Raw genomic sequence first — 15,104 nt, 5'->3', positions numbered from 1 at the left:
GGAGAAATGAATGTGGGGGAGAGATTTCCAGCTCTCTAATCCACCCAGACACATGTATTGCTGCATCCTGGGGCAGACCCACTTTCCAGTGAACAAAACAAGGATCAGACAGAGCAAAAGCCAGTTCCTGACTCCATATTCCCCCTGCTGGGGTGTGGCTGCCGTGGAGTCAGTGTCTGAGGGAATCCCCCACAGTGACTCCTTTGGTTCTGCTCTTTTCTAGCCTTGTGTTCAGAGAAGGGGTGAGGGGAGAGAGAAGGGAGGTTAAAAATGTGTCTGTGGATTTAGCCTGGCAGTAGGGGCCAGGTCTAAATTGTAATAAACAGATTGAGCATTTCCCAGCATGAGAGAATCTAGGGTGTCTGTCTGCAGGGAAAGGGCCTGGGAGAATTGTGATGTGAAATTAACTAAAACCGGTTCTGAAACGCCCACAACTGCCCTTCTCCCCCAGACAGGCTGCAGAATGTTTTGCTCTAGCTCATCCCAGCCTGGCGTGGGACAGGGAAGAGAAATGGCTGCAGTGGAGTCAGTCCAGGTAGAGATTATCGGGGGGTTGCTGGTGGGTTCCTGCTGGAGGAAAGGGAGAGCAAATACACCAGAGGTGGGAAGGTTTGCAGAGTCTGGTTTGGAGGTTGGAGCGGGGCAGGAAATTCACAGCGTGGGAAAAGGAGGAGGCCAGGGTGTGGCAGACCTGCTGGGAATTATTTACTAAGTGGCCTAGATTCTAGGAACAGACCCAGGAGGTTTGGAGGTGGAAATGCCCTAATTTGTGAAGAGAGAAAATAACCCACCTACATGGAGCTAGTCAAAGTGACCAGACTCCTAGTGCTGGAGCCTGACCTCATTAACCATCAGCTGCTGTGAGATATAAAGGGGACACCCATGAGTCAGGCTTCTTGGAGCTGCCTCTCCCTTCATATCCCGCTCCTCACAATGAGGAGGGTGTTGGGCATCCTACCATCCAGCTCTCCCTGGACCCTGCTAGGGGCTCCATCTCCTGTATCAGTCAGTGGCTAGTAGGGGGGTGATGGATATGCTGGGAGAGATAAGGGGCTCTCTCTTCATCCCCTCACCCTGGCATTTGCTGGATACTCTGAGCCAGGTCGAGGTGGGACTCTCCTGACTATGATCCACCCAGAGCTTCCATTTGATTCACTCTTCTCTGCCACAAATAGTGGCTCTGTGAGTGGGGCAGCAAGTCCTTAGTGTTGGACTCTTACTCTTTCAGGGGCTGGTGACCTTCAAGGAGATGGCTATGTATTTCACCAGGGAAGAGTGGGCTCTGCTGGACCCCACTCAGAGAGCCCTCTACTGGGATGTCATGCAGGAGAACTATGAGACTGTGACCTCGCTGGGTAAGGGTTCCTGTCCCTTCTGTTCTTGGAAGGGGAAATGAAGAGTGAAGGTTCACGCCACCCCCACAATGCCATCTGTACCCTGTCCTGTTTCAGCATCACCCCAATAGGCCAGTGACACACATAATACCAGAGACCCTCCTCTGCTGCAGAACACTTTGGGAACAGAGCACAGGAGCCGTATTGCACAGTGTCAAATATCTCCTGTTTGCTCAATGAAACTGGGGGTTAGGTCTGGCATAACTGTCCCATACCCCTAATCATTTTTGTTGCCCTTTTCTGAACCTTTTCCAATTCCAATATATCTATTTTTGAGATGGGGTGACATGTGCATGCAGTATTCAAGATGTGGGTGTATCATGGATTTATTTGCTGTTTTTACAAATATGATCTATGAGATATTCTGTCATATCTATCACTTTTTTAATTATTTCCTACATTGTTCACTTTTTTTCACTGCTGCTGCACATTGAGTGGATGTTTTCAGAGAACTATCCACAGTGACTCCAAGATCCATCTCTTGAGTGGAAACAACTAATTTAGACCCCATCATTTTGTATGTATAGTTGGGATTGTATTTTCCAATGGGCTGCACTATGTGCTGTCCTGTCATCTAGTACTGCTGAGATCCTGGATTAAGTAATATCCCTGCCCTTCCTGTTCCCTTTCTCCACCGAACCCCGCCAGCCCATGCTTCCTGTTCCCAGCTTCCCCAGGATTCTCGCACTGTCTCTGAACCTCTCTGTCAGCAAGAAGCAGTGCCAGGGACACTTGCCCTCTGTCTGGAGTCTTCGATTTCTGGGACATGGATTTACTTTCTCTGTGTTGTAAGAGGCTCTGTCATAATGAGTGTCTGTGATGTTACCCAGAGTACAATCTGGACTGTTAAATAGCTGTCCCCTCAGTCCTCCAGCATGGGGTGCCTTTTCCACTCTTTTCCCGCGAGAACAGCCCCTCTTGGCCAATTAACACACAGTCTCCAGCATGTAACTCACTCCCAGCTACACAGTATTGAGTGCTGCTAGACAGCCACTCATGAATTACACCTCAGGAGAAAACCAGTAAATTCTCAGGTGCCCAACTTTCCCCCAGAAATGTGCATCTTGCACTGTCCAGCACGCTACTGAACGACCCAAGCTCATATGAAGTCTGTCATTTCATCAGCGGAAAATTACATGCATCAGCTTGTTATCCCAAACAGAGTTTCCAACACACTTCAATCCACACATACTGGTTAGATGAACAATAAACCAAGCTTGTTAACTACCAAAAACTAAAACTAGGCCCAGTCCATGAAAGGGGGACTCCCAGGAGAGACTGTATAAAGGCTGGAACATGAAACACCTTTGTAAACCTGAGACAGCTGCCTTGGGGACAATGACAGGGAGAATCCCCCAAAGTGACTCCTTTGTTTCTGCTCTTCTCTGGCCTCCGGTTGTTCCTTCCAACGTGGAGTACTTTGCACTTGTCTCTACTGAATTTGATCCTATTTACTTCAGATCATTTCTCCCGTTTGTCCAGATCATTTTGAATTTTAATCCAATCCTCCAAAGCACTTACAACCCCTCCCAGCTTGGTGTTGTCCGCAAACTTGATACGTGTAAGAGAGAGACTGTTACTGGGAGGGTTTCCCCATGTGTCAGAGGGTTACACCCTGGTGGGAGGGGCCTAGGCCTATACTGGAATAAGGTCACTCTGTGCTTCACAGTGTGCTAGAACCTAGAATGTGCATTAGCAGGGGAAAAGCTGGGGGGAATCGGCTTGGGGAATGGACAAAAGCCTAGTCTGAATTCTCACACCTTGCCCTTTTCACCCTTGCAGGCCAGAGAATAACATCCATGTTTCCCTGCAGAGCATCTCGTCCTCCCAGGGGCAAGGAAATGGCTGCAATGGAGCTGGCTCAGGTAAGAGATTATCAGGGTGGCGGGCTCTGCTTGGAGGTTGAGGAGCAGTAAATGCATAAGAGGGTGGGAATTGCTAGAGGTGGTGGGAAGCAGGAAATATCTCGGGTGGAGAAAGGGAGGGGACAGCATGTGACAAACCTGCTGAGACTTGTGTAGTGTAGGGCGTGATGGGTTGTCACCCCCAGGAGGCAGTTTGTGGAGCTTCTGGGAACTGCTGTGTCCTCTAACCCTCACGCTGGGCTGGCCCTTCTCACACTGCTTTGCTGGAGATTTCGCCAGCCTCTCCAGGGCCTGTTATCACCCAACACAACAGCAGGTGGAGCCATGCAGCCAACTAAGCTACCTGAGTGCGTTACCTAAGCCACTCAAGGAGAGATAGAAGACAAGAGCCAATTTCCCACTCCCCAACCTTGCACACTTGCTGTAGTATAAATCCAGAATACCATCTTATAGTGCACAGGGATCTCTATAATACAAGCTCATTAATGTAGTTCCCCTTCCCCTCGATATGGGACAGATGTGCACAACAAGCTGAGATTTTCCCCAGACACTTCACTCAAAATACGCTGGTTAAGATAAAGCATCAAACAAGTTTATTAACTGCAGAAGGATAGATTAAGTGATTATAAATGATAACAAACAGATCAAAGCAGATTATTTAGCAAATAACCAAAACTCAGACTAAGCCTAACATACTAGATGGATAGAATTTGAATTAGCAATTTCTCACCCTGACTGATGGTACAAGCAGTCCCCCAAGGTTCCATACACAAGCTAGAAATCTCTTGATCCTGGGAGCAGAACTTCCCCCGCATCCGTTTTTGTTTCTCAGGTGTTTCCAGAAGTTCTCTTGTGTGGAGAATGAGGCCAAGAGATGATGTCACACCCCACCTTATGTAGCTTTTCCATATGGTGGGAACCTTTTGTTCCAAACTCAGTTCCTAGTCCAGTTTGTGGAAAAATACAGGTACTAAAATGGAGTTTAGTGTCACAGTGTCTGGTCACAGGCCCTGCTGAGTCATAGTAGCCATGACTCATAGGCTGGCTGAAACATTCACAGGAAGGCTAAGCTCTTCCACAGTCCATTGTCTTTGTTCAGCCATCAGCACAGTCTGGCTTCTTCATTGTTGTACCTGAAAGGCTCATTGTGGGTGTTACCCAGAGTAAGCTCATTTGAAATACAGATCCAGAGTCAATATCCATAACTTCAGATACGAACATGATATGTGCACACAAATAGGATAATCATATTCAGCAAATCAGAACTTTTCCAGTGACACCACACATGATGCATCTTCTACAAAATAGATCATAATTATGTCCTAATCATATTGTTATCATACCACTATGATGAATATGGTGGTGTAGTGTCAGATAAGTCCTAATTTCAAGGCACAGGAGTTGGGAATGGAACTTCCCCTCTTTGTGGAACAGGAAATATCCCTCCAGCCAGGGCTGGGAAAACTTCCCAGGCTCTCAGTGATGGAGCCTGAATCTACTGACATTTCATTAATTACCACCAACCCCAATCTTTGTGGCAACTGTAAACTTTATCAGTGATGATTTTGTACTCTCTTCTAAGTCATAGAGAAGAATGTTAAATAGCACAGGGCAAAGAACCAATCCCTGCAGGAACCTGCTAGAAAGAAATCCACTCGATCATGGTTCCCCATTTACTATCAGAGTTTTTAATCTATTTAATGTATGCCGTGTTTATTTTGTATCATTCTAGTTTTTTTTTAGTAAAAATATTGTGCTAATCAAGTCATGTCCCTTATGGAAGTTTAGGTGTATTACATCAATACTATTAGCTGCAACCAAACTTTTGATCTCATCCAATAAGGATATCCCGTTAGTTTGATAGGCTCTATTTCTCTAAACCTTTGTTAATGGGCACTACAATTCTGACCTTCTAACTTCTATTCTTTATGATTGACTTCCCCTTTCTTCCATATATTTTATTTGGAGAGTGCTTGGATTCCTACCAGGGAGCCACTATCAGGGTCCAGAGACAGCCCCATCTCCTATATTAAGCTCTGGCTAGTAGCTATGTGATAAATGTGAAGACCCTGCTTCTGTCTATCAGATGGGAGACACAAAGGTTCTCTCTTTCTACCCTCTGATGCCTCCTGGCTGCTGTAATCAAGGTGGGGTGGGAGTCTGTTAACATGTGCCTCCCGGAGCTTCCATTTCCCTGGTGCTGCTCTTCCGTGAATAGTGGGGTTGTGAGTGGGTCAACAGGTACTGAGTATTGGACTCCTGCTCTTTCCGGGGCCGGTGACCTTCGAGGAGGTGTCTGTGTATTTCTCCAGGGAAGAGGGGACTCTGCTGGACCCCACTCAGAGAGCCCTCTACAGAGATGTCATGCAGGGGAACTATGAGACGATGGTCTTGCTGGGTAAGGATTCCTGTCCCTTCTGTTCTTGGAAGGGGAAATGAAGAGTGAAGGTTCATGCCACCCCCACAATGCCATCTGTACCCTGTCCTGTTTCAGCATCACCCCAATAGGCCAGTAACATACATACTACCAGAGACCCTCCTCTGCTGCAGAACACTTTGGGAACAGAGCACAGGAGCAGCATCACACAATGTCAAATATCTCCTCTTTACTCAAGTAAAACTGGGGTTAGGTCCAGCATAATGAACAGAAGCTTCCTACCCCCAGCCTTCTCTCAAACCCTGAGCCTTCTCTACCCAAACCAGAATGTGCTTGCGGTGTAACAAGCAGGCGGCTGGAGTCAGAGCTGCCAGTCCAGGGTTACTTATCATACAGACACTCAGTGCGTCCTTGAACGCTGGCTGGGAGTATCCAGACAGGGAGCTCCAGCAGCAGAACACTGAATCTCACCCAGGATTATAGATGACACAACTCCTCGCTGATCTGGATTGCACCCCAGCATGTGAAAATGGCCTAGGTTGGTAGTGACATTTCTTGAGACATGGAGAGTCTTGCTCCCATATCACCAGGTGTAATAAAAATAACAGGAAAGGCCAAATATGGAAAACTGATTGTTCAGCTTGCTTTTGACCTGCATCATATTTTGCAATACATTCCAAATAAGGAAATTAACGTGCAACGTATGTGTCATTGTTTGTGGTTTTAAGCTGTAAAAGGCTTGTGTGATTTTTAGCTCGGGAACAGTATTCCAATAGCTGTCGCCCCCTGCGTGCTTGTAACCAAGAAAAGAGCCTCAGACTGAGCTGATTCAAATATTAATCCTGTGGTCATTTTCAACAACAGCCTCAATAGGTCCCTGTGATGGAATGTAAGGCTACATCTAGACTACCCACCGTATCGGCGGGTTAAAATTGATTGCTCAGGGATCGATATATGGCGTCTCATCTAGACGCCATATATCGATCCCCAAGAGCGCTTATATCGATTCCGGAACAACCCCAACCCCAACGGAGTTGCTGATTTGACAGGGGGAGCCGCGGACATCGATCCCGCGCGGTGAGGATGGGTGAGTAATCCGATCTTAGATATTCGACTTCAGTTACGTTATTCACGTAGCTGAATTTGCGTATCTAAGATAGATTTCCCCCCGTAGTGTAGACCAGCCCTTAATGTCTTCACACCTTTCCCCTGCAGGAGAATGGCTGTTTGACCAGCTGTTTGCCTTGCTGTCTCTGAGGAACTCGTCTGTGGGTGTTCCCCAGAACTGTAACTTTTTCAGTAATATCATACTGTAAAATCTCACAATTTTACATACAGTGTTACTACACATTTTAACAGGAGGATAATATTCAGTAGGTTATGCGTTTTCTAATGATACCTCACAAGCCATACTGGGTACAAAATTGATCATAATTTTCTAGAAGAGTGAACACAGGGGTACAGATTGACACAGTGTCTGTGTGTGTGTTCCCAGCAGATATGTGGGTCTTTCAATCCCTCATAAGCACAATGTTTGGCATCTTCAAGGACCTGGGGAACTGGTCCTGGGAATTCACTAGTTTAGCAAGTGTGAGACTGCATGAAATTGTGAGACACTTTGGTATTAATAATAAAATAATAGAATCTGATAAAATTGCAATGAATCATGCTAGGTATGCCATGTAAAGTGTCAGTGAAAATGTTATGATTTGCCAAGTATGATAATTTTGTTTCTATGTTTCTATCACCTTTGTATTGTGAGTTACAGATATGTAAGGTATATCTGTATTTCCAGACTTGTGCAGTTTTTCTGGGTGACACCCCCAGACATATTGGCATCAGCATTGCCTAGCATGTTTGATGGCCCATTGAGGGTCATCAGCTGTACAATGAACCTATGGACCAAGGGGATACACCTATTGAGTCAGCAAGACATGCCGGGGTTTGCCTGTGTAATGAAACCTCCAAAGCTTTTCCATGCCATGTGCTGTGAAGCTTGTGTTTGGGACACAGGAAGTACAAGCCACATGGCAAAAGGAATATAAAGCGCAGCTGCATCATCTCCATCTTGTCTTCAATCCCCCTTCCTACCTCTGGAGCAACTTCTCTACAAACTGAACCCTGGAACAAAGGACTGAATGACCCATCCAAGCTGTGGATGCGTTCCAGACAGACTTTCAAGCCAGAAACTCACCAATACTGCTAAGAACCTGATATATCCATTTTGGAATGTATCTGACTGCTTTTCCATTTTAATTCTTTCTGTCTTTCTTTCTTTTAAACCTTTAGTTTAGATGCTAAAGAATTGTCTGGAAGGATGGAATTTAACTTTATTCTTTCATTTGTTCTTTCTTCTAAACATTTAGTTTAACTGCTAAAGGATTGGCTGGCAGCATGGTATTTTGGATGAGATCCAAACCTGGGTAATGTGGCTAACCTTCTACCCACCCACTTCCTGGATCCAATTAGGATCACTCTCCTGCTGCCCTCTGGCCATGCTGTATCACAGTGAGCAGAGTTTTGAAATAACCTCTCACTGTACGGGACCTAGTTGCTGATTAGGAGTCAGAGAACTGTCATGCAATAAAGGGGGCCGTGTGATTTCTTTTTTCAGAGTCTCATTAACCAGTGTGTGGGATCAGAAGCACATTTTGTGACTGCTCAGTGAGTTTAACTTCAGTGTTAACCACCAGTATGGGGAGCATCTGCTCTCCCTTTTTCAGCCTGCTCTGACCTTGGCATTTTCAGTGAGGACTGCCCCAGGCACACTAGGTCACTCTAAGCACTGAAGATAAATTAACAGAATGTTTTTGATGATCAAGTTGTATGAAATCAACTGAACTCCTTTGTTTTCTTTCATCTGAGCGGAGTTTCTGGTTTTCCAACGTGATATGATCTCCCAGTTGGAACAAGGGGAAGAGCCATGGGTCCCAGAGCTTCAGGGTTCAGAGGAAAGAGAAATCCTGAGATCTCCCCGCACAGATGAGGAAACATTAAACCAACTCAGAATCTGTAAGTGCCTGAAGGAAACATCTAGGATGCCCTACAAAGCTCTTGGGAAGTCTCTCAGTTCATTATTGTCCATAGCAGGGGTCGCATCCGCAGGGTAAATATAGCTCAAGGCTTCTTCTAGATGCTAGCAGACACCGGGCAGTAGCTTTCTCCCTTCCCCCTGTGAAGTTGGATGGGATGTGAAGGCTGAATTGATCCCCTCCTCTCTCCTGTTGGGGGGAGCTGAGTTGCTGATTTTTATTTGTCCTCTCTCCAGCACTTGTTTTGGTTTGGCCTTCCCCTTTGCATCCTTGTCTGCGGTTTCTGTCTCTATCACAGCAGGTGATGCAATGACGTGTGAGGTTCAGCACAGACCAGAGAAAGAGCAGGGAAACCAGCCAGGGGAGAAAATGGATAAATTTATTTCCTGTCAGGGAACTCAGAAGGGCCTTAAGGAAACCAGAATACAGCAGGAAATCTGCAGGGAAAAGCAAAAAAAATACATGTGCTGAGTGTGGGAAAAACTTCACTTACAGATCAGGCCTTTCTCAACATCAGAGAATCCACACAGGGGAGAGGCCCTGTGAATGCAGTGAGTGCGGGAAAACTTTCAGTCGCAGCTCGCACCTTATTGGGCATCAGAGAATCCACATAGGGAAAAGATCCTATGAATGCACTGAGTGCGGGAAAACTTTCAGTCGCAGCTCACACCTTATTCAGCATCAGAGAACCCACACGAGCAAAAAGCCCAGCGAATGCCGTCAGCAGGCCTGCACAACTCGTAAAGTGGTGATGTAGAGACATCTCTGTATTAACTATCTCTATAAATCTTTATAACGTTGCATTGTGTTATTTTGTATTAAGTATCTTTATCTTTATGACATTGCATCCGGCATGATATTATTTTGTAATTCATATGACTTGGCATTGTGCCTCTCTATTTTCATACAACTTTGTATTAGATCCCTATTTAGAAAATTGGTAGAAAACTTTGTATCAAATGTAATAGCCCCTAAGGATAGTATAGTTAAAGTAAAAGAAAACATGTGCCTTTTTGCTAGAAGTAGAATAAGTTCTTCCCCCGCACTCTGTAATCAATTGCTCTATTGACTGAATGAGGTGTGAATGAGTGAGGCTTGGAAGACACCCACCTCCAGACAGCTACAACAGTTGAAGAGGGAATGGGAGCCAGAGCAAAGGACAATACAACTTGTCAAGTGGGCCCAATAAAGAAGAGCAGACATATTGATGGCCTCAGGGATTAGAAGCAAGCACCTACTTTAGAAAACACCCTCTTTGAGCAGCATTGGGACAACACCAAGAGAAAAGCAGCACAAAGACCAACGGACGCAGACCCAGATTTTGAATCTGGTCTAGATTTGCATAAGAGGGAAGCTGCTATAAATGCGAGGTGTCTTGCAGAAGGACCCCGGATCTCGTCTTGTCACCATCGGACCATCGATTTGGATCAGTAGAAGCCCGGCTCCACCCCTCCCCCATCTAACTCACCTGGCTAGTGCAGTTAAGGGGAGCAACTAGTTGGTAACAACAGGAAGACGGAGAGTGTTTATGTCTGTGTGTGTGCGTGAGTGCATGATTGTGATATATATCTCATGTGTATATCATAGAGTATTAACTGATACCTGTATTACTAATAAATGTGGCATTTTGCCTTAATCCCTCTGAAAAGTTCCTGTAAAATACTTTGAGTAAAACAGCGAGGGCCACAATACTCCAAAGAAAACAGCTGAGGACCGAAACCCCCCGGCCCTGCGGAAACAACCCCCACTCAGGACCTCCCAGCCTGGCGGAAACACCCCGCCCAGCCCTGCAGAAACAAACCCTCCTTCCCCAGCGCCGCCCCACCAAAACAGCTGTGGGTCAAAAAGGAAGGTTGGTGGTGGGGAGGTGTTACTTGATGTTAAATCAACCAGGGACTCCCAGCCAAAGAGGTGGCTGGGAGCCCTCAGGGTCAAATTAAAGGGCCTGGGGCTCTGACGACTGGGGGAACCCGGAGCTTTTCAGGGCTGGGGCAGGGATTTAAAGGTCCCAGAGCTCCTGCTGCTGAGGGGAGCCTGAGCCCTTGAAATCCCAGCCTCACTCCATCCCCTGGAGCTGCCGCCGGGATTCAAAGGACTCTGTGCTGCCTGCAGCCACAGGGATCCCTGAGCCCTTTAAATCTCAGCTGCTGCCGGGAATCAAAGGGCTCTGGTCTGCCCGTGGCGGTGGGGAGCCCTGAGACCTTTAAACCTCAGCTGCGGCCGGGAATCTCTGCGAGCAGCCCAGAGCCCTTTGAATCCCGGCCGTGGCTGGCAGGCCGGCTTTAGGAAGTGCAGGGGCCTATTTGAACATTTTTGGCGGGGCCCCGCAGGGATGATTGGGGAAAAAAAAGCCTTTCAGTTCTTAACAACCGGTTCCCTATAAAAAGTTCTGCCACAGTATGTATTTTTTGTACCAGTAGGATTACCATACATCCGTATTTTCCTCCCAGATGGCGATTTAAGAACCAAAAAGCCTGACATGTCCGGGAAAGTACAGATGTATGTTAACCCTACCTAAAAGTTCTTTTTTAAAAAAATGGGTCTGAACTAGAAATGAGCTCTGCCACTCCCTTAGGGTGTGCTAGGGTGCACATGTGTGGGTCCCAGCTGCTCCCTGCCCATCTCATTGAAGCAGGTGTGCAGGGTTACTTCCCTCGGAACTGCAGGGCACCAGTGAACATGGGGCTGGCTGGAGGTGGGGGAGGGGGAGGATGCAAGATGTAGGGTCTGGCTGCAGGCTGGGCAAGGGGTGTGGGGCAGGCTGGAGACAATAGGTATGGGGTGGGCTGGCTGGCTTCAGGCAGGGCCACAGGGAGGGTGCGGCATGGGTTGGCAGGGCTGGAGACAAAGGAATGCGGGACTGGCTGGCTTCAGGCAGCGGGGTGCGGCAGGGGTTGGCTGGAGACGGGTTGGTGCAGGGCTGAAGGCAAGGCAGGGGGTACGGGGTTGGCTGGAGACAGGGCAGGTGGTGCAGGGCTGGTGCGGGCAGGGCAGGCAGTATGGCAGGGGTTGGCTGGAGACAGGGCAGGGGGTGCAGGGCTGGTGCGGGCAGGGCAGGCAGTGTGGCAGGGGCTGGCTGGAGACAGGGAAGGGGGTGCAGGGCTGTCTGGAGACAGGGGTTGGTGCAGGGCTGAAGGCAAGGCAGGAGGTGTGGGGCTGGCTGGAGATGGGCAGGCTGCAGGCAGGAACTGGTGCAAGCAGGGCAGGAGGTGCGGGGCTGGTGCGGGCAGGGGGTGCAGCAGGGGCTGGCTGGGGACGGGATGGCTGCAGGCAGGGCAGGGGGTGCAGGTACAGGGGGTACAGCCCATCCTCTATGGTGAGTGCCTCCTTCTCCTCCTCCTCCTCCTCCTCCTCCTCCCCCCTCTCCCACTAGGGTAGCAGCAGCAGCCTGGGGCTTGGGTCCTATTTCAAGGGCCCGGGGCGCCCCTGCTTCCACTGCCCCAGCTCTGTAAATAGCCGCAGGAACCCTGGGGAAGCGGCGGGGCTCCAATGGCTATTTAAAGGGCCAGGGAGGTAGAAGCAATGGGAGTCCTGGACTTTTTAAATAGCCCCCAGAGCCCCGCAGCCATACCGCAGGGCTCCAGCAGCAGGGTTCTGGTGGCAATTTAAAGGGCCTGGGGTTCCAGCCCCTGCTGGGAGCCCCAGGCCTTTTAAATTGCCCCCTGGGGAAACTGGGCCACCCTGGTACAGCGCACTGGCTTTTGCTGGTACTGGGGCTTGGGTGCGGGGTCCTCTTAGGAGCGAGGCCGATTCAAGGGAATTGGTTAAATTGGCCTAAAGCCAGCCCTGGTGGCTGGGATTTAAAGAGCTCTGAGCTCCCCTCCCGCCTGCCCAGAACCCTATAAATCCTGGCCGCGGCTGAGATTTAAAGAGCTCTGGGCTCCCTGCGGCTGAGGGCAGCTCAGAACCTTTTGAATCCCAGCCGCGGCTGAACTTTAAAGGGGTTTGGATTCCCCGCGGCTACGGGCAGCCCAGAGCCCTTTGATTCCCGGCTGCGGGATGCACAGTGAGACTTCACGGGCCGCACGTTGCCCGTGGGCCGTATGTTGTGCAGGCCTGGCATGGAGGGGCAAAATAGGTAAGAAATTTCCGTGGCCTGTCACTAGCAAATAGTAGCCACCATGGATCCTGCCAGAGGTGGCTACATCTTGGCACTGTGGGAAGCAACCCTTCACAGAGACCATTTGTCTTGTGGTTTGGGATACTTCTCAAGACATGCTGCACTCAGAGTGACCCCCTCATCCTGTGCCAGCTGGAGAAAAGAAAAGGGGCCAGCCAACTCTCCCACTACCAGCTGCGAACCACTCATCCCCAAACAGGGGGAGGCCTCTGGCTTTGATGTGTATTAAATATCAAGCTGGTCTCTTTCTTTGGCAAATATCTAACAGAGCTAAAAGAGGGAACAAATGATCCTCAAAGGAGAGGGGAAAGACAATCACTGGGAAATTTAATCCCCTGCAACATCCAGAATGGAGAGCGACTCAGGGCAACAGGTTCCCCCGAAGGAAGAAGTTTTTGGGATTTAGAAACATAAGGAACAGCACAAAACTTGAGAGGATTGTTAATTGACATTTGATAATGACACAGAGGGAAAACCTGAGCTTTCAGATCAGTGTTCAGAAATGAAAGACAAAGGGTGGAAATCAGAGATTTTGGATCCATTTTGCAAATTATAGAGAGGAAAGTGGAAAATCAGAGGGATTTTATATCAGTTGTTGATAGGAGGTAAAATCTGAGTGTTTCACATGAATACTTGATAAATGAATAAAGAGGAAATGGGCAACATTTGCAAACATTTTGTGTTCAATAATCTGAGAAAAGGTGTAAATCTGAGATTTTCTTATTATTTTATAATTAGAGACAGGAAAATCTCAGGGCATATTCAATTAGAAACAGACAACTAGAGAGAAGTGGGGCAAATGTTTAGGTTATTTTATTTGAATCTTTGAGATTTGCAAAGAAATTGTGTCACAAACTGCATATTTGATAACATGAGAGGAAAACACGAAGATCTGAGGGGAGAGAGTCACTTTCCTGTCAGAGCCCAGTGCTCCCTCCCCCTCCCCCTCCGGGGTCTCTCACTCACTGGGGGCTCCAGGCGGGGCTGGTGCGGTCAGAGCCTGGGGCTGCCTAGGGGGCAGTTCCCAGCTGGAGAAAGCCCCCCACCGGCCAGGATAGGAATGTGATACTGGTAGCAGCCTGGGGCTGGACCCTCTCTATGGGGGACACTTTCTCCCCCCTCCCCTTCTTGGCCCTTCCCACGCCCTGTTGCCAGCAGAGAGTGGCCCCCATAGCCCAGCCCAGAGGTGTCCCTGTCTCAGGCCCCCCCCCAGCCTCTGCCCAGTTCAGAAATCACTCGGGGGAACCATTTCCCACCTACACAAGGACAAATCACTGCAGGTGAAAATGGGGGGAAACACCCCAAACCTGAGATCTGAACTGGCCATTGGCAAAGGGGAGAGAAAATGGGGCACAATGGGGGGAGGGGAACAGGGAACTTCTCAGGGGTTTGAGGGAAGGGGGTGTCAGCCTGGATGTTGCTTGTTGCTCTCTAGGGAGAAAGGGGGGCAGGACAGGAGAGGAGGGGGGTCTCCACGGAGGGGGCAGTGGTAATTCCGAGGGGATCTCAGCCCTCCCTTTTTTCTCCCCGCTCCTCAGGGGTCACCTGCTCTTCTCCCCTCGCCCCCCCGGCCATGTCCCGGCTGCACAGACATTTTCCATCCATCCCTTTCCCAGGTCTCCCCCCTCCGCAGCCCCCGCCCGACCCCACGCAGGGGCTGCTAGGTGTAATGCATGTTCAGTAGGGATTTCTCCCCTACTAATGCTGGGGTGTCCTTCTCCTATAGGTTAGTCTACTAATGATCTCATCTTGGTGCCATGTGTGTCAGTTCATTGCCATGGCACTCGTGTGCTTAGACATCTGAGGATGCTCTATAGAAAAGCTCCTTGAGTGGGGTGATCCACAGGGAGTAGCTCAAAGCTCCAAAGTGCCTGGCCAGGGGCAGGACATTGGCACAGCAAGGGCGGGGTGTGGCAGTGACATCACAAAGGCCTTTTGCAGGACCTCACACTATTGGTCAAAGACTATTGGTGAGCAGGTGGTGACCTCACAGAGAGATCCTGACATCAGTCAGGGGCCAGGGGCTAGGGAAACCTCAGAGACCCCTGTGGCTTGCTTCAGCAAGTCTCCTTCTCCAGGTCTCTGTCTGAGGACTGAGAGAGTATTCGGGTTCACGGACGTGAGCGCCAGGAGAAACCTCTTTCCAGTTTTCTCCTTCCCTTGTAGTGATTTTACTAGAAAACAGGCCGTCCCTGTTTAGAAGGTAAGAGCCTCCTGGAGGTGTGAAACCTGTTCAGTCTGATCCATCTGGTGAGAGTTGAATTCTAGGCATGGAAAACATGAGCTTAAGGAGGCAGAATTTTATTCCGCACCTGG

General features: G+C 48.9%; 1 pseudogene; it reads left to right on the top strand.

Moving 5' to 3' along the window:
- The first annotated feature begins 8,935 nt into the window (after window positions 1-8,935).
- Window positions 8,936-15,104, top strand: part of LOC127053869 (zinc finger protein 883-like) — a 433,432-nt pseudogene continuing 427,263 nt past the window's right edge.

This window comes from Gopherus flavomarginatus, chromosome 6, assembly GCF_025201925.1.
Source record: "Gopherus flavomarginatus isolate rGopFla2 chromosome 6, rGopFla2.mat.asm, whole genome shotgun sequence".
Taxonomy (NCBI): domain Eukaryota; kingdom Metazoa; phylum Chordata; order Testudines; family Testudinidae; genus Gopherus; species Gopherus flavomarginatus.
Note: the sequence above shows the minus strand (reverse complement) of the source record. Positions and strands in the feature narration are given on the sequence as shown.